The following is a 19,455-nucleotide window of genomic DNA, read 5'->3' as shown; positions in this document are numbered from 1 at the left end:
CACTTGAATACCCCCTTGTCTCCCCTGCCCCTGTCAGTGTCCCTCTGTCTCCCCCCCTTCATCAACACATCCCGACTCTCCTGCACCGTCAGGTTTCCCTCTGCCCCCTGTGTGTGCTTTCTTTCACCATCTTCCCCATTGGTCATTTTGAGCTTGGCCCCCTCCTCCCTTCTCTCCTCCCTCTCCCTCTCCAACACCCTTTGGCCTCCTCCTTGTACTCTGGCTGTCATTTTCAACCACTAGCCTAATTTCCATTGACCATGGTGATACATAGGTGCTTGTTCTTTGCAGACATTTGCTCTTCTGCCTCCGTCCTTCCACACCCCACCTTTACCATTTCAAGTATTATTTTGACAGTTAATTTCATCATTAGTCCCTCTACCACTGATTACAGGTCATCTCTTCCCCCTTTCCCTTCTGTATTTCTTCTCCACCTCCCCAGCATTATGTTGATTCTTTGTAGACCTACCACAGTTTGTCACTTGTTTTGTTACTCTCCTCTCCTCTTCCCTTCTCTTCCGTCACACCCCTCCTTATGTGACTCCTGCACTGTGACTATTCCTGTCAGGAATAGGAATGTTGATGCTAGTCATGTCATCCTACATTCCCTCCCTAGGCTCTCCCTTATTAGTCCAGGCAATTGTAATATGTACTTTGCTTTTCCAGTTCATTCTCACATTGTGGACTGTTTGAACGACATGTAGGAATGTACTGTTCTTCTCCCTTATTCACTCCCTCATTGATGCGCTTTGATGAAGTTTGTGTGCTGTTCATTTAATCTATTTCTATGAATCTGTGATTGGTCACTGTCTGCCATTGCCGATGTGGTGTACTCTGTACATGATATGTTCTGCTGGTCAATGGCTGATGCAATGTAGTGATTTCTTTTGACGTGTCAGGGGATGGGTGTGGTTTGAGACACAGAGGTTTCCTTGGTGCTATGTTCATATGTGCTGTGTACGGGACACTGGCATTCACTTCATTTTACATGCATGTATTCTAGGCATGTCCATATGGACGAATACATTTAGGCAACATCCCCCCAAACTACATTGCACCCAGATTGCCTTTTCATGTATACTGTGTCACGACAATCCATGTTCACTTCCGAGTCATTATTCGTGTACATGCATGACACGGTGATATTTGGTTGTATGCCATTTTTTGAAATGATGCAGGGGGGTTTCAACCAATGCAATGCACACTCACTGTGCAGTGTGCAGTGTTTGATATGGCCATTTGCTATTGTCCAGTGTGCATGGCAAAAGGTATTCAGACTTCTGTTGTTTGAACGACTGGTGGCATGCATTTGTGGCACTGTTTTCAGGGTGTGAAGTTTTGGTCACTCCTTTCTTCCGATTCCATGTGAGGTATAATTGCTTAGTGACTATTTACATTTGTCACATGGCACTTCATGACTATTGTGTCTCGTGTTGTGCATATGATTGGATGTTTTGACGTTGCATGCCATGGTATGTTGTGGCAGTCAGGGTTGAGGATTGTTGGGAGGGTTTGGGTGGCATGCCAGTCCTTTCATGCCTGTTTAGCAAGAGGGGGGATTCCTTGAATGTCTTCCCTTTGGTCACACGGGATTGGTAGTGTTTCAGTAGCTATTGATGCACACAATGTGGCACTCCATGGACACATTCTCAGGGTGGTAAGGTAGTGACAGTTAACTGTCCCTTTGTCATCATCGATTGTGACCTGGTATGTGCCAGGCCTGTGTGCACTCCGCAGGGGTTGGAGTTTAGGTGAAAAATGTGGCCACAAGCTGGGTACGGGCTGCCTCGCCACATGCCCTTTCCCCTCCCATGCGCAGCGGCCGTGCGTGTTGTTTGGGATGTGGGGGCACCACCATGTCCACTTGTATGCCATTCCGTGTTGCAACGCTGTGCAGGACACATGCTGCCACAATGATCCTGCACACTACTTGGGGTGTATATAGTTGCTGTCCACCAGAGCGGTCAAGGGAGCGAAAACGTGACTTGAGCACTCCGAAAGTGCGCTCCACTATAGTCCTGGGTGCAATATGCTGTAGGATATGACGCACAAATATGTGCTCTTCCCAAAATTCCAATCATATAAAGTAGTACATAATGTCCATAACTTGAACAATGAAAATGATTTAATGATAAGGTCCACAAGAAATCAGCCGACACGTGTTTCGACTACAAGTCGTTTTCAAGGCTGATACAATAGTTACAAAGAAAACATTGATATATAAAGACAATGAAAAACATCAAAAAAGGTTTTGTTGAAACATTACAAAAACTAAGAGCAGACATCAAAATATAAACATGTAGTAATCACATAACCAAATATTGGCAAAGTTGGTTGTAGACAGAGGGCAGGTCAGAAGCAAACAGAAAAAAAACAAAAAGAAAAAAGGCACTTATTGTACACTATATTCAACATAAAGTGTGGCACAATTTGCGTAACAATTAGTTTGCAACTTTCAGCATTGGGCTTGCGGATGCAGAAAAGTAAAGTGACATGTCATAGGATCAGTGCCAATTCACTATTAGACTGGAGTTGTATAGGTAAAGGTAAAGTATGTCATGATGAAACCGCTGGTTGCAATATGGGCTGCGTTGTATCTTACCTGGGGAGGTGTGGTGGGGTTCCATATGGGCGTCATCATGTAGGTGCTCAGAGGGTAGGCACTGTCCCCTGGTAAGGTGATAATAGTTGTCATTAGTGGGGCTTTTGTATTTGCCTGTATGTGACATGTATGCATGTGCACAGGCATTTATACTCACCTAGGAGCCATGTATCACCATGCTTCCCAGCTTCCAGGGCCCGGCTCAGGGCGGACATTCTGAATATGAAACTATCATGGGTGGACCCAGGGAAGTTTGCATAGACAGAGGTGATGATTTTTTTTTGGCATCGCATACCACCTGCACATTGATGGAATGCCAGTGCTTGCGGTTTCGATTTATGTGCTCAGTGGCCACATCGGTGCAATCTATGGCACCAAGCACTTTGGGGAAGTGTGCCACCCTGTAGAAGTCCCGGACCACGGCCTGCCTTTCTGCGAGTGTTCTGGGCATGTATATGTGCCTGCGGACTGAGGGGCGCGTAGTGATGATTGCCAACACCTGGTGTAGGCAGCGTGACTGCGTGGCCTGTGAGACACCCCGACTATGGCAGTTGTCCACTGAAATGACCCAGTGGCCAAAAAGTTCAGTACATTGAGCAATTTCTCCAAAGGGCTCAATGCTTGGGAGCACAGGGGGGGCGATGTGAGTTTATCCTCCCACTTCCTTACCAGCTCTAGGATGATATGAGGTGGAAACCTATACCTACCACAGACCTGGTCATCAGGCATCCCAAAAAGGCTGGTCCTGGGCAAAAAAATGTGGGGCCTGGATATTCTCCTCCTCCTGCGGTGTCCCACGATCACTGCTGCGAGGAACGGGACATTCGTCGTAGCTGTATATGCTTGTTTGTTGTTTGCGCGCACTTTTATGCTGCGCGAGGGCGCTTCCGCCTGCTTTCATGTGGTGGATGTAATTGTGCGTGTGTTTTGATATGCGTGGGTTTTCCCTATTCGATTCCATGAATACTTGTAGTTTGCGTGTGTGTGGGCGTTCAGTGTACTTCCCAGCGGTACTTCCCCAGTTACGCCCTTATTTTCACGCGTTGTTCCCCATTCCGCGTGTTCTGCCCCTTGTTCCGCCCCCTTTTTGATGTGTGCGCTGACGTTGTGCGCTTTCGCTGTGTGTGTCGCGCACGGCGTTCGGGATGTGGAAATGACGCATGCGCCGGTGTGCACCACGTGCGGATTTGGTGCACATCCCGGAAATTACACGCGCTGGGCCTTCCATGAATCGCACGCGTGCGATTCGCACACGTGCACTGGCTTTTTCACGCTTGCGCCTGCTTGCGCCACTGATTTCGGTGCACATTTATTCCATGAATTATCCCCTATATGTTTTTGTTGCGTATTTATAACGTGCTTAAAACCCAGAGGTTTTGAAGCACTGACCTGGGGATCGAACCTGTGCTGCTTCTTGTCATCTTGCTTCCAAGGCGAGCACGTTGCTGCTGAGCTATCTTCCCGAGACAAGCTCGTGGGATGATTCCTAAAAGAAAAACTTGTATGAAGGTGACTGGTAACAAACTAGCAATAACACTAAAGCTGCCAAAGAATTGCACAGCTGGTTAGTCGTGTTTGAAACCCACATTTTATTGGCACCCATACATTAAAAGTCTCCAGAGTACAGAAATAAATAGTGCCTTTATCAAGACGTTGTTGCCACATTTATAGTGAAATCTTAAACATTATTCCATACCTTTCGGCAAGGGTTGGGTGTGTGTTTCGAAACAAGAAAACATCCCACGGTACACGAGTGACTTGGAGAACATATGCGTAGCCTTGCTTGTGCCTCAAACAAAACATATCCCTTGACATTATGAGTTCCACAGGTTCCTGCTGGACTCAGGAGTGCTGAATAATGGTGTCCAGAATGGTCCCACATGTTTGGGCAGGTGACGTTCCCTTCAGCTGACCAATCAGAGACACTGAATTTCTGTGAGATTAAGGGAGCTCTGGGAGGTTCAGGAATCCTACAAAAGAACGACACAACGTTCACTTTCTCTTTGTGGGTTTTTTAGTCTGTAGGAGCAGGCGTTTACAGGGCAAGCCACAACAGTGTTCTGTTCTCAATTTGTCAAGTGTGTGTTTGTGCGCTTTATCATGGCCCCATTTGTCACTTCCCATTTCATCCTTAATTCCCTTCATAAACAACTGAAAAAGACATCACATTAATTTCTCCTGTTCTTCTCAAAAAAGTTAAAAAAGAAAGTACCTTTCCTTTTTGTTTTACTAATCCTTTTGCCTGTGTGTTTGTCCTACTGGGACTTGCTTACCGTGTTCTACATGTCTCACCTACCTTGACACCTCCAACATAAATAAATGCATACATACATAAAAGCTGGTCCCCTTTGGATTCCAACATTTTGGTGAAACCTAAAACAATGTTTCCATTTGCGTGTGCAAGAGAGTTCCTTCCTGGTCAATCACACTGCCTTGTGTGTCAGAACACTCGGGGAGAGTCCATGTATTCCACATAGTCAGTTTTACGTCTTTGTCCAGTGTGTTAGTCTGTTATAAGAAGAAAGGAATGGAAATAAGTTAAGCGTGTCAGGGATTTGGTTGAGGAGTTGGCAAGGGGGTGTAGGAGGCAAGGATGGTGCAGGGAGTCCTTATGCCAAACGTGTTGACTGAGTCCAGGGAGGACTTGCTGGCAGTGCTTGCCTTAATAGAGGAAATGCGCGTCTAGTTGCACGCCTGGGAGAATTGCGGATGAAAAAAACCTTAAACTGTTTGGGAGGTGGAGAGCAGGGTGTGACTGGGGCATACAATGGTCTCGGACGGCAATGAAGAAGTGGCCCACAGTGGCAAATGCCAATTCATTATTTTTTTTTGACAGACCGTTTGAGAAGTATGCAAGGGGAGAGGGGTGGTTTGATAAAATGTGATGCACAATGTGTATTTTTTTTAACTTGTTTTTATTGGTTTTACAACATGTAATTTATAACAGTCCCTCCCTCCCTAGCCCTATCCCCAAGCCCTGCACCAGGATCATCTCTAGGTTGTGCGTTCTGTCCGAGGTTCCTTTCACTGTGTCAGTTGAACATGTCCAGGGTTTTTATTTTGTGTGGGCACCACTGCTCCATGTAGTCACTCTGGAGGTATTCAAGGGCTATTCCCCAGTCGTCCCAGAATCTTTGGTGTACTCCTTGCAGGTTGTACGTTATCCTCTCTAGGGATATATGTGTCCAGACCCTTCTTATCCAGTCGAGGGCCTGGGGCAGATTTTTTTGTTTCCATTTTTGGGTTATTTCAAGCCACGCGCCAATCAGTAGGCCCATAAAGATTAGTTTCTGTGTTTGGTGAGTTGTTTATCTTTGGGGTCCCATAGTCCACATAACCATATTTCCTCCCCTACTGTTTGCATTGTTGGGAACATTAGTTTCATATGCGATTGGATCTCCCTCCAGTACTGCTGTAGGTTCGGGCAATCCCACCAGATATGAGGCCAATCTCCTTCCCCGCCGCATTCCCTCCAGCATTTGTTAGGGGAGTTACAAATCAACTGGTGGAGTCTCTCAGGTATATAATGCCATTGCAGGAGGATTTTCATCCACATTTCTTTTGTCTGTATTGCCTTAGTCAGTTTCGGTATCATCTCCCATAGATGCTCCCATTGTCCTCTGGTGATAGTTTTTTGAAGGGTCTTTTCCCATCGTTTGATATAAGTCCATTTTACTTCTTCCCCCACTGTGTTTATATATTTATAGGTGCTTGACAAAAACTTTTTCATTCCTGTGTTTGTCATTATGTATTGCTCGAATGGGGTTAACTCTCTGATTGCTGCTTCTACAATTCTAGGTGTTTTTAGCCAATGGGTTAATTGATCATATTTGTATCTGTCGTTGAGGTTCAGATTTAGGAGAGACTCAAACGTTCTTATTTTTTTTTCTACGTACATGTCTCCAACTATTTTACATCCGGCGTCTTCCCACTTCTGGAATGCAGTTTCCTCCATTCCCGGAGGGAATTCAGGATTTTTGAATAGGGGAATATATGGGACGGGGTATTTGATCAATGTTCCTTTCTGTGTCGCCTGATCCCAGATTACTAACATGGCATTCATTATTTCACTGATTTGTGTGTTAACGTGCCTGTATTTATTTCCTATCCATAGCATGAGTCTGGTGGGTGTTGTTGCCACGGCTCTGTCCTGTGCCGCCCATATTTTCTGGGAGTTGTCCGGTATCCATTCTTTCAGGACCCATAACTGTGCTGCTTCGTAATATTTCCTAAAGTGTGGGAGCGCACATCCTCCTTCTTTCCTCTGGGCAGTGAGTACAGCTGACGAGACTCCTGGAGTTTTCCCTTGCCACACGTATGCAGTGGTGATTTTCGTTAGGGTTTTGAAAAAGGGTGGAGGGATCCTCATCGGAATGGCTTGGAATAAATATAGTAGTTTTTGCAATATGGTCATTTTGATGGCTGTAATCCTCCCCCACCAAGATGTCGTCGGAGGATTCCATCTGGCTAGGTCTCGCTTTATGTTTTGAAGAATCTTGGGGTAATTTTGTGCATATAGATCTTGGATTTTCCCTGTCAGGGTAATTCCTAGGTACTTGACCCCTATGTTTGCTACTTTCAAGTTTAGATCTGCCGCCGTTTTGTGTATATGTGATGTGTCTCCCTCCAGAATTAGAACTTCTGATTTTTGTTTGTTGATTTTTAATCCTGACACTGAGCCAAATAATTCTATCTCCTGGATGAGAGTTGGCAAGGATGCCTCTGGTTCTCCCAGAGTTACTAGCATGTCATCTGCATAGGCTGCGATTTTGTGGGTACGTCCTGCCATTTCAATGCCTCTTCTCTGTTGATCATCCCTTATTTTCGCTAGTAGCGGTTCCAGAAATATAGCGTATAGTAGAGGTGACAGCGGGCACCCTTGTTTCGTGCCCCTCCCAATTGTGATTTTGTTGGATAGGGATCTGTTCACTGCCACCGTTGCGTTAGGGGTATTATAGTTTGATTTCACCATCTTTATGAAGTTGTCTCCCACTCCCATTTTCTTCAGGGTGAGAAAGAGAAGTGACCATTCGACTCGGTCAAACGCTTTCTCTGCGTCCAAGGCCAGTATTATCGCCGGTTTCCGTGTTATGCCTGTTTTCTCTACTAGGTGGACAACCCTTCTGATGTTATCATGTGTTTGTCTTTCTGGGACATACCCGGATTGGTCTTGTTGAATCAATTTTGGGAGTACTTGCTTTAGTCTGGTGGCCAAAATTTTTGTATACAGTATGTGTCTTGGTTTATGAGGGCTATCGGACGATATGAGCTTAGTGGGTCTTTACCTTGTTTATGGATCACCAGCATCTTTGCCTCATTCATGGTTTGGGTGACATTTCCTTTCTCCTTGAAGGAGTTGAATAGGGCTGTCAGGACCGGGGTGAGCAATTCTTTGTAGGTCTTATAGAATAGTGCGGTATAGCCGTTGGGGCCTGGAGCCTTATTTCTGGGGAGTTCTCTGATTGCTATTTGTACTTTGTCCTGTGTTATATGTTCTTCCATTATCAGTCTCTCGGCTTCCATTAGTGCCGGGAGTTTTACTCTGTCTAGGTACTGTTTTGTATGTTCTCATCTGGTAGGTCCGACGTATATAGGCGCCTGTAGAATTGCTCAAATATTTGTGCTATGTCTGCTGTTTGTGTTTTCCTGTGCCCTTTTTCATCCTCCAGTGCCTTCACTGTCTGGTCCCGCCCCTTCCTTTTCAGCTGTCTGGCTAGAAGCGTATCTGCTTTATTGGACTTTATGTAGTACCAGTGTTTAATTTTTAACAGATGTCGTTCTGCTTTTTTGGTTCGAAGGGAGTCTAGTTGGCCTTGGGCGTGTCTTAATGCTCTCTGTAGCTTAATCGTGGGTTTCTGCATAATTTCGGCTTGGACTTTGGCTATGTTTGCTTCTAGTTCTTTTTCCCATTGAATGTTCTGTTTATCTCTTTGGGATTTAAGTGCAATTAGCTGGCCTCTCGTGACTGCTTTCAGGGCTTCCCACTGGGTTTCCATGGATATCTCGGGTAGATTATTAAGCTCTAAGTATTCTTCGATGTGTTCCCGAAGGGTGTTCCCTAATAGTGGGTCTCTAATTATTTCCTCTGGGATTCGCCAGTTCCATAGGCCCGAGGTCTTGGGGAAAAGTGCGATCTCTGCCCACAGAGGGACGTGATCAGATAGTGAACTGGATCCTGTTTCTACCTTCTGAATTTTCCCAAGAATGCATGTAGAGGCCCAGAGATAGTCTATTCTTGACATTGTACCGTAGATGTGTGAGAAGTAATTGAAGCCTTGCTGGTTAGTGTTCGTATGTACCCAAGCGTCTTCCAGTGCCAGATTGGCCATTTTTTGTTTTAACGCTTTCAAGGGTGTTCCCTGTCCCTGGTGTCTGGGTCCAGACCTATCTCGTTTGGGGTCCCAGGCAATATTCAGGTCCCTTCCCAGTATGATGTCCCCCTTGGCGAATCTTTCTAATCTGTCTAGGGTGTCTTTAAGAAAGCTCTCCTGTCCCATGTTTGGAGCATATAAGGAGGCAAATGTGAAGGGGTGTCCCTCTATTTTAGCGTTAAGGAAGAGGTATCTCCCCTGTTTATCCGCCTCTGAGTGAGATGTCTGCATATTGAGGGCATCCCTCACTCCTATCAAGACCCCAGCTTTCTTTTTGGGATTATTGGCCTGTATTATCTTGTTATACCCTCTCAACCTGAGTCTATTTTTGTCCTGCCCTTTAATGTGTGATTCCTGGAGCATAATAATGTGATATTTTCCTTGTGATAGGAACTGTTCAACTTTCTTCCTTTTAACTGGGGAGTTTAACCCATAATATTAACATTATATGTTAATATTTTCATCCCCATGGTGTCTTTGGGGCTTGTTTTGCTACCGTTAAACCTTGTTGTGTTTCCCTGTGATCCTGGTCCTTCCCGGTCCACATACCCTTCCCCAACTGTGTTGTCCCCAACTTGTCACTTCCCCCTCCCCTCTCCCCCCCTTGCCTCTCCCAACTTTACCTTGTTTATGGATCACCAGCATCTTTGCCTCATTCATGGTTTGGGTGACATTTCCTTTCTCCTTGAAGGAGTTGAATAGGGCTGTCAGGACCGGGGTGAGAAATTCTTTGTAGGTCTTATAGAATAGTGCGGTATAGCCGTCGGGGCCTGGAGCCTTATTTCTGGGGAGTTCTCTGATTGCTATTTGTACTTTGTCCTGTGTTATATGTTCTTCCATTATTAGTCTCTCGGCTTCCGTTTGTGCCGGGAGTTTTACTCTGTCTAGGTACTGTTTTGTATGTTCTCATCTGGTAGGTCCGACGTATATAGGCGTCTGTAGAATTGCTCAAATATTTGCGCTATGTCTGCTGTTTGTGTTTTCCTGTGCCCTTTTTCATCCTCCAGTGCCTTCACTGTCTGGTCCCGCCCCTTCCTTTTCAGCTGTCTGGCTAGAAGTGTATCTGCTTTATTGGACTTTATGTAGTACCAGTGTTTTATTTTTAACAGATGTCGTTCTGCTTTTTTGGTTCGAAGGGAGTCTAGTTGGCCTTGGGCGTGTCTTAATGCTCTCTGTAGCTTAATCGTGGGTTTCTGCATAATTTCGGCTTGGACTTTGGCTATGTTTGCTTCTAGTTCTTTTTCCCATTGAATGTTCTGTTTATCTCTTTGGGATTTAAGTGCAATTAGCTGGCCTCTCGTGACTGCTTTCAGGGCTTCCCACTGGGTTTCCATGGATATCTCGGGTAGATTATTAAGCTCTAAGTATTCTTCGATGTGTTCCAGAAGGGTGTTCCCTAATAGTGGGTCTCCAATTATTTCCTCTGGGATTCGCCAGTTCCATAGGCCCGAGGTCTTGGGGAAAAGTGCGATCTCTGGCCACAGAGGGACATGATCAGATAGTGAAATGGATCCTGTTTCTACCTTCCGAATTTTCCCAAGAATGCATGTAGAGGCCCAGAGATAGTCTATTCTTGACATTGTACCGTAGATGTGTGAGAAGTAATTGAAGCCTTGCTGGTTAGTGTTCGTATGTACCCAAGCGTCTTCCAGTGCGAGATTGGCCATTTTTTGTTTTAACGCTTTCGAGGGTGTTCCCTGTCCCTGGTGTCTGGGTTCAGACCTATCTCGTTTGGGGTCCCAGGCAATATTCAGGTCCCTTCCCAGTATGATGTCCCCCTTGGCGAATCTTTCTAATCTGTCTAGGGTGTCTTTAGGAAAGCTCTCCTGTCCCGTGTTTGGAGCATATAAGGAGGCAAATGTGAAGGGGTGTCCCTCTATTTTAGCGTTAAGGAAGAGGTATCTCCCCTGTTTATCCGCCTCTGAGTGAGATGTCTGCATATTGAGGGCGTCCCTCACTCCTATCAAGAACCCAGCTTTCTTTTTGGGATTGTTGGCCTGTATTATCTTGTTATACCCTCTCAACCTGAGTCTATTTTTGTCCTGCCCTTTAATGTGTGTTTCCTGGAGCATAATAATGTCATATTTTCCTTGTGATAGGAACTGTTCAACTTTCTTCCTTTTAACTGGGGAGTTTAACCCGCGAATATTATATGTTAATATTTTCATCCCCATGGTGTCTTTGGGGCTTGTTTTGCTACCGTTATACCTTGTTGTGTTTCCCTGTGATCCTGGTCCTTCCCGGTCCCCATACCCTTCCCCAACTGTGTTGTCCCCAACTTGTCACTTCCCCTCCCCTCTCCCCCCCTTGCCTCTCCCAACTGTCCTGAGGTGGGGTCTGGTTCCTATGTCCGCTCAGGCATTGCGCTGTCTGCACCATGCCCACTCTAACTCAGGGGTAACTTGTAGGGTATACTAAAACCCTATAGATTCCAAGTGGTGATCCAACTTCCCTCGCTCCTCTCCCCCAACATCGCGCCTATGGCAGCGATGATGTGGCTTCTAACTTTCCTTCGCTATTGTATATGCAGGTCGGAGTGACTCACGTTCTCGGATCTACTGTGTTATTTGCATGATTGGTTTCTTCACCAGTTTTTTCAGTCCTTCTTCTTTGGGGCTTCTACTCTTCTGTCGTTTCTCTTCCATTCCCATTCTGATCTTTTTTGGGCGGGCCTTTCCCTTAACCTTCCTTGACTGGGTCCTTCTGAATCTTGTATAGCCAGTATTTTTTTCCCTTCATCGCAGGACGTGACCCTCCTTTGTTTCCCTTCCCACATGAATAGGAGTCCAAATGGGAATGTCCATTTATATCTGACCTGTTTTGACGTTAGTTCTTTTACCACTGGGCCCATTTCTCAACGTTTTTGCAGGGTGGATTGCGCCAGATCTTGGTATAGTTGGATGTCTCTGCCATTCATTCTAATATGATCCCTTGTTCGGGCTCTCCGCAGGATCTGTTCCTTTTGGGGGTACGATGTGAGTGCAACCAGGACATCTCTGGGTCTCGCTCCTGTTTCTCCTGTCCTCTATCTATGGCCACCTCATCTTCGTCCTTTGCATCAAGGATGTCCTTGAATACCTGCTGGACTGCTTCTTTCAGTCCACTGTCCTCCACTGTCTCGGCCATATTCTTATTTCTGATATTCGATCTTCTAGATCTGTTCTCTAAGTCCTCGCATTGTAGTTCCAGGTTGTGGGCCCGAGTCAGCAGTTGCTCCGGGAGCTCAGCGTGTTGTTGTGCTTCTTCGTCGAGATTTTGGGTTATTTTTTCCAGAGTGTCGGTCCTCTCCCCAAGGTTAGTTATTTCTGTTTTGAGTTCTTGTACTACTGTTCTCATGTCCTTTTCCATTGTCTCAAATTGAGATTGCATTGTTGTCATAAATTGGGATTGGAATTCCCCAAACCAGCTTTTCACATCTTCCCTTGTTGCCATGTCGTTGGGTTCAGTTCCCGCTCCTTCTTTGTCTGCGTGTGCTTCTTGACTTTTCTTCCTCGTGGAGGATGAGGGGGTCTCTACTTCAGTACCCCACAGTTGTGGCAGACTCAGATCCTGCTTCCTCAGAGGTATTTGAGAGGTAGCTTGCGCAAGTTTCCCCCTGGATCTGGACATAGATGCAGGCAAGTTTTCCCCTTGTGGCCCTGTGCCTCAGTATGTCTTCCGTTGGTTACGATCTGAGACCTTGTGGGCCTGATGTTTGTTCTTGGGATTGTTAGTCTCCCCCCTACTCTGTTCCAGAAGGGTGGCTAGTATTTCCTGTAGTAAGGGGGGCCGTGTATCTTGACTGCCTATGGATGGGGTTAATCGGGTGGCTCTGCTTGCTTTCCTTTCCAAGTGCTTTTATTACACGTTGAAGGAGCTTTTAGATTTCGTTTTTTTTAAAAAATGTTTTACTTTTGCTGGGATGAGACGGCACCTCTGCAGCGGTATCTGGTGGCCCCTGGTTCTTTATTTTCGGGAGGTCTCCCTCCAGTCTGTGGGGGGGAGCCCACTTTCGCACCCACCCCCGGCCCCTCGAGTCTTGTGTGGGGGGAGGATTGTGTTTACTGGGCTGCACGTAAGCCCATTCTTGGTTTATGTCCTACTTTTTGTCTCCCTCCCCTCTCAAACCGGTGCTCTGTATTGGTGTACCTCATTTTTCTGTGTGGGTCCGTCAGTCTGCAGGGCCGCTCCTTGGATTCGGGTGGTTCCGGATCAGGTAGGTGTCTTCCTCCGGCGCGGCTCCAGTCCGCGCTGTGCATCCGCTGCAGTCTTCCGGTGGATGTCGGGGCCTCAGCTGGTCGGGCCGCTCGCCGCTGCCGCACACGAATGGTGTCCCATGATGGGCTTGCAGGCCGCTTCTGGGATCATTAAGGGACTCCCCCGCGTCCTCAGTGTGGTGCCGTCCGCTGCTGGCACTTTCCCTGGGGCTTGCAAGTCCCAGTTTCCAAATAATGTTTAATCGCGGCCACGTGTGCACTGGTGCCGGCTGCTTCGGGGACGACGGCCGACACTTCACGCCTCACTCTGCTGGGCCTTGAGGAGCTCCTCCTTGTCTGCCCAGGCTGTGGTAGTGGCTTTGCCGAGCACCTTTCCCCCTCGCGATGTCTGGAGTCTGGCTGGATATTGCATCCGCTGCTCCGAGGCTACCTTATGGCGCGGTAGTTCTCAGTTCTGCTCTACCGTTTGGTGCCACTGTACCGGGTATCTGATGAGCTTTATTGTTGCGGCCTGGAGGGGGGGAGGACGGAGCTGCACTCAATCACGTCCTCTCCGCCTCGCCGCCATCTTGGAATCCACACTGTGTATTTTAAAGAATGCGTGTACAGTAACACAGGTGCACACTACAGCCGCACATTGAAGTAACTTATCAAACTAGCTAAAAAATTGTCCCACACTAGCATTTTGTGTTATTGGTTTGGGCATTGCCTTATTGCCGTTCAGGCCAGTCTGAACCGGATGAAGAGGATATGGTAATACAGGGGAAGGATGAAGAGAGGTGTCAGACTGATACGTAGGAACCAGTGCAGGTGATGGTGAACGAGGAGATGAGATAGGAGGATGTGCAGGAGACAGAAGACGCTCCTCACTAATTATCTCATGGAGAGGAAGGGACGAGAAGTCTACACCAGTGCCTGCTATTGCAGAAGTGGCAAGGCAGTAACAGACATCCATTTTCTAGTTTCAGGTGCTAGAGAGGACATCCTGACCTCAGAGCCAAACACTGTACACATCGTTATGCCTGGGATGCATTCAAAGCTGATTTAAGAGGTCACATTATGGCCCTCTCCGGTAGGAACAAGAAACGTAGGAAAAAACAACTCGATGATCTTTATTCCAAACTCACCCAAGCAGAGCAATGTTACTATTCAGATACTAGCTCGACAAATTTACGACTGGTAATAAAGCTACGTTTTGAAATTAATAAAGACATTACAGAACTTGAGGCAGGTACAATACTAAAATACAAAACAAAGACATATCAAACATCAACTAAAGTGGGCAAAATGCTTGCTTCTTATTTAAAAGCCAAAAAGGAAAATTTTCATATTTCCCATATTCAGGATACTCAGGGCATTTCTCATCACCGCTCTGACGAAATACTCGACTGCTTTAGGAAATTTTACTCTGATCTTTATACTCCAGAAAGCTCTATTCCCAATGATAATATTGAATCCTTTCTTGAAGGTATCAATCGTACCTCATACCCTCAAATAGACCTTTCTCACCTGGATAATGATTTTGCTTCCTCAGAGATAACCAAAGCCATTCACAGCCTCAGTAAAGGAAAAGCACCCAGCCCAGATGGACTATCTACCGAATTCTACATAAATTTATCTCAAGTATTAACACCAAAACTTAAAACACTATTTTCATACTTTATATCCCAAAAATCATCTTCTGGTTCATTCTCTGAAGCTTTACTTATCATTTTCCCTAAACCTGATAAAGACCCTTCCCTCCCTAGTAACTATCGACCCATTTCCCTCATCAACATAGAAAGTACATTTTTTGCTAAAATACTAGCTAATAGAAATGAATCCTCGCTCCCAATCCTGGTAAAAGCAGATCAAACTGGCTATGTTAAAGGACGAAACATATTCTCTAATGCTCGACTTCTGCTTAATGCCATCAATCTAGCATCTAAAGACAAAAAAGATAGACAAGGCTATGCTGCCATTGCTTTGGACGCAAAGAAAGCTTTTGATCGGGTGGATTGGAACTTAATGTTCCAAACCCTACGCTGGCACGGATGTGGTGAAAAATGTATCTCACTTGTTAAACTTCTTTATTCGGCCCCTAAATCCTCTATTTAAATGGTCAAACATCCTCCTTTTTTCCCTTGCTTAGAGGTACGCAGCAGGGCTGCCCCTTCTCACTGTTATTATATATTCTTATATCAATAAGATCTAACAAAAATATCCCAGGGATTCAAGCAGGTGCCTCAATTACCAAAATAGCAGCGTATGCTGATGATATTCTTATTCTAATCAAAAATCCCAAACTTCATCTACCTAATCTCCTTAATGCCTTATCTCAGTTTGGTAATGTATCATGATATAAACTTAATTGGCCCTCATGTTTAAGATGTGTGGACTTTGCAGGTAGTGTGGCAGCAGTTTCGCAGTGTCTGGCAGTGTTTGGGCAACTGCTACATTTTTTAGTCTTTCTACAGTATCTACTGAGCAGAGCCAGACCTTTCATTCAATGACTGTGCCTAGCACACAGTATGTGCGGTGTGCGGGCAGTGTGCAAGCAGTTTGGCAGTGTCTGGTAGTGTTTGGGTGACCCCTGCATTTTGGAGTCTTTCTACAGTATCTACTTAGAAGAAGCAGTCCTTTCCTTGGAAGACCCCGGCTCCACACGGAGTGTGCACAGTGGGCAGGCAGTGTGCAAGTAGTTTGGCCATTTAGAGGCTTGAGGAACAATGACTGGGAGCTTTTGGGAAGACTGCCATTGTCATTTCAGCTCACTTCATCGGTGCTGACCCCCATTCAGCCAGTGAATCCCCCACCAGACCTTTAAATGGTAATTACTCCGGATTCACTTTGTTTTCCTCATATACTTCAACGCCAGTGACAGTTCCTCCTAGGATTCTTTTTTAGCAGTGCTTAGGCAATTAGACTCTATGGGCCTCATTACGAGTTTGGAGGTAGCCATGGTGCTACTAGCGCCATGGCTGCCTCCAAAATCGTGTCCGGGTTCCTTGAATGAGGAATTACCGGGTCATTCCAACCTTGGAGGACCCAGTAATTCCTCATTCAAAAAACCAATCCCCATTCCCATTTAGCCCTCATAGGGCTAAATGGGAATGGGGATGGAGCTAATAACAGGCCCGTTAATAACAGGCCCGTTATTAGCTTCCTGGTCCCCTTGCGGGAACCGCAAAGGATGTCTGGTCTGACCAGACGTTCTGAGCGGGTCCGGCAAGGGAACCTCGTAATAGGGCGAAATGGGTTTACCAGCACCATTACCAGTGCCGGTAAACCCATTCCGCCAACCTCGTAACGAGGCCCTATGAGTAAGGATGACGAAGATGGGGCCCTATCAGAAATGAACCAGGTATTGTGTGTGCTGGTCTCATTGTAGGAAGAGCTAAAGGCTAAATAGCAAATTCATTCTGCTCAGCTGGAGTCACTTTTATTTAAGTTTGAAAATATTAATGCTCATGAAAAACGGAACAAATGTTTGCACAACAAGCAGTCTTCAGTTAACTCTACAAGGTGTGTTTGCATTGCTGAGGAGGGTGTGGGGCCAACGACTCCATCCTGGGAAAGAAGGCCCAGCAGGAGCACATCTGAACAAGAGCAAGACCTTTTTCCAGGGCTATCCTGTTGTAGTGTGCTGGAGGGGGCTAAAGCTACTCCACCTGTTTCAGCTCCCGTGCATGCATGTGATTTGTCCTTGAGACTACCCTGTCGTGTCATTTCACATTTGAACCATCTGGTTAATTTTACTCTGTGGACAGAATTATAAAGTCAGGACTGTATTACTGATAGGAACTCATTCTTTAACAGTATCATTTTGTTAGGAGTAGGCTCAGCTGATTTATCTGGAGAAAGAGAGAAATGGCCTGTAAACAAGGACAAAAGGGACAGAGAAAATTCCAACTGGAAAACTCAGGCATCATATGCACTTCTACGTAATGCCAACAAGCAAGCCCCCAGGAAGTGTATAAGCTCTCTTGTTAGCCAACTTTCAGTTAAAGCAGCACTGGCGAAACTGTCGGCCAAGAGTGAATCAAGCCAAAAAAGTCTGTTGGGAACTGTTGACAGTTCCTCATTGGCTGACAATGATGCTACATTTTCCCCAGTACCTGTTTGTTCGACTGATAAAAATGTATGTGTCACATTTTGTACGAACTGACAATACATCAGTCATGATGGCTACTGATTCTGCAATTTTGGAAAGGTTTTATTTCTGAGAGGCAAGTGTCCAGAAAGTTGACTTTTTACACCGGGGTGTAGCCCTGTCAGTAGGGGCTGTTAAGTTTGATTTTAATGTAGGTGCGTCTGTGCCTGGTGGAATCACTGAGTGTAATCAAATAATGGATAATAATATACCAGCGGGAAGCAGTCTAAATGTCAATTGTTGGCAAGTGGGAGAAGGTAACAAAGTGAAAAGCCATAATCAAGTTCATAATGTATTAAAGACCTTAGATTAACGTATCTGAAACACCAGTTCAGATTGTGTGGTGTACTAACTGTCAGTGACTCTGTTCACTTTTGGAAGAAGTCCCCTGATCTTACTGTGGCTCGTTTTGTCTCCAAATACAACCACAAAGCCTGGCTAAGAAGGAATAAGGCCCTTGTGTGCACCCTTTGAAGGTTTGAAAATGATATAACATTCACACCGAACACATTACCTCTGATTTTGGGGGCTCTGATTTGGTTATTTCAGGACTCTGGTCTAACAATTATCCAATTTCTGTTTTTAGAGATCATGGATTGTTTTTTAAAATTATGATTTTAAAACTTTGTATTGTGGGATTATTGGAAAATGTAACCTTGTTGTTGTGTTTTTAACTGATATGGTTTATCCCGAATATATGTTTAACAAAGAAAGATTGTCTTAAAAGGCACAAAAGGAGTTGCCATTGATTCTGGTCCCCTCGGTTCCCGCCATCCTTAGGCCCCAAGTCTAATCTCAAACTCTAATAATCGTGCTCCCACTGGATGGCCTATCTCTGATCCGTTCTTCAAAATCCTGCTAGAAAGTGTTGTGCACAAAAACAAACATATTATCCTAAATCGGACAAATATCGTCTATTCCAGAGAAATTTCAAATTTGCGGGCAATCTCCTCAAACGACTATGAGCGTGTCGATTTTATAGAATTTTACAGAACTGACCGAGCATTACTATATATTAATTTGAGAATTGTCATAGTAAATATTATGATGGAACAGCAACCTCTATGAAGATTTGGTTTTGATTTATCCCTACACACTTTGAATGGTACTGCCTGTGAATTTCTTCAGGAAAATTGTGTGAGCAACCACTTCCAAGGGACACAATCATCTCAGTGGAATAAGATCTAGACACGCCCGTGAGATTCAAGTGGTCTAGAATAAGCCTTCATCTGCTGCACCTGCTAGTGACTGGTCCTAGCTAACTGGTGCATTGTGCCCTGTGTTCCTAGCGACTCGATGAAACAATGGATCATTTTGATGTGAGAGACATTGTTAATGGCTTCCCCATCATTGGACGAATATGCTTTATCTTTTCAGTCTGCCCAAAAGGCATGGTTGGCCTTTTGGTGGTTTGCTAACTCTTGTGAAGTCCACCAAAGAGTTTGAGGTTATTCAATCAACAAATATTTGCACTGGTATTTTAGCTACTCATGTTAATGTTTTTCTGGAGAACAAAGTTCTTGATAAGCTTTTTTTAAAAATGTTTACTGTCATTTGGGTAAGTAATTTCGATAATGTTTTGGGATCATCTTTTATTGTTTGCAAATTAGTGTAGTTAAACTGTACTAGGCAGTCAAATTATCCTAATGTGTGAATTAAATGCTGAATCCATAGGCGTGGACATATCCAACGGAAGTGTGCCCCTGTCAGGGATAAAACGCTTTCTAAGCAATATTTTGGGCGGCATTGGCTAAAAGGTCTAGTTGGAATGGGATTGTGCATGTTAAATGGAGCTATCCATGAAGATGTTCCAAGTCATTATACATGGCAGAATGGGGCCTTGCACTCTAACATTGATTACATTTTTGTATGGGGCTGATTATTTGATAAATGTAAAACCATTATGGTTCAGGAGTCTGATTGGAATGACCATTGTTTTTATCTGCAGAATTTGAATAGCAAATTGTTAAGGATGATGGGGAGGGCCATTGTGATTTAATAATAAATCTTGCAGGTAACAAAGTGACATGTAATGCGATTTTAGTGAATCATGTCAATGAAACTTTGGCTTCTTGTCTTGGGGCATCCTCAATGGAATGGACATATCTGACCATCACAGTTAATAATTTTGAACATTTCATGGATGATATCCTA

The sequence above is a fragment of the Ambystoma mexicanum genome, chromosome 1q (assembly GCF_040938575.1).
Source record: "Ambystoma mexicanum isolate Mex_15411 chromosome 1q, UKY_AmexF1_1, whole genome shotgun sequence".
NCBI lineage: Eukaryota > Metazoa > Chordata > Amphibia > Caudata > Ambystomatidae > Ambystoma > Ambystoma mexicanum.
This window is presented reverse-complemented; position numbering follows the sequence as displayed.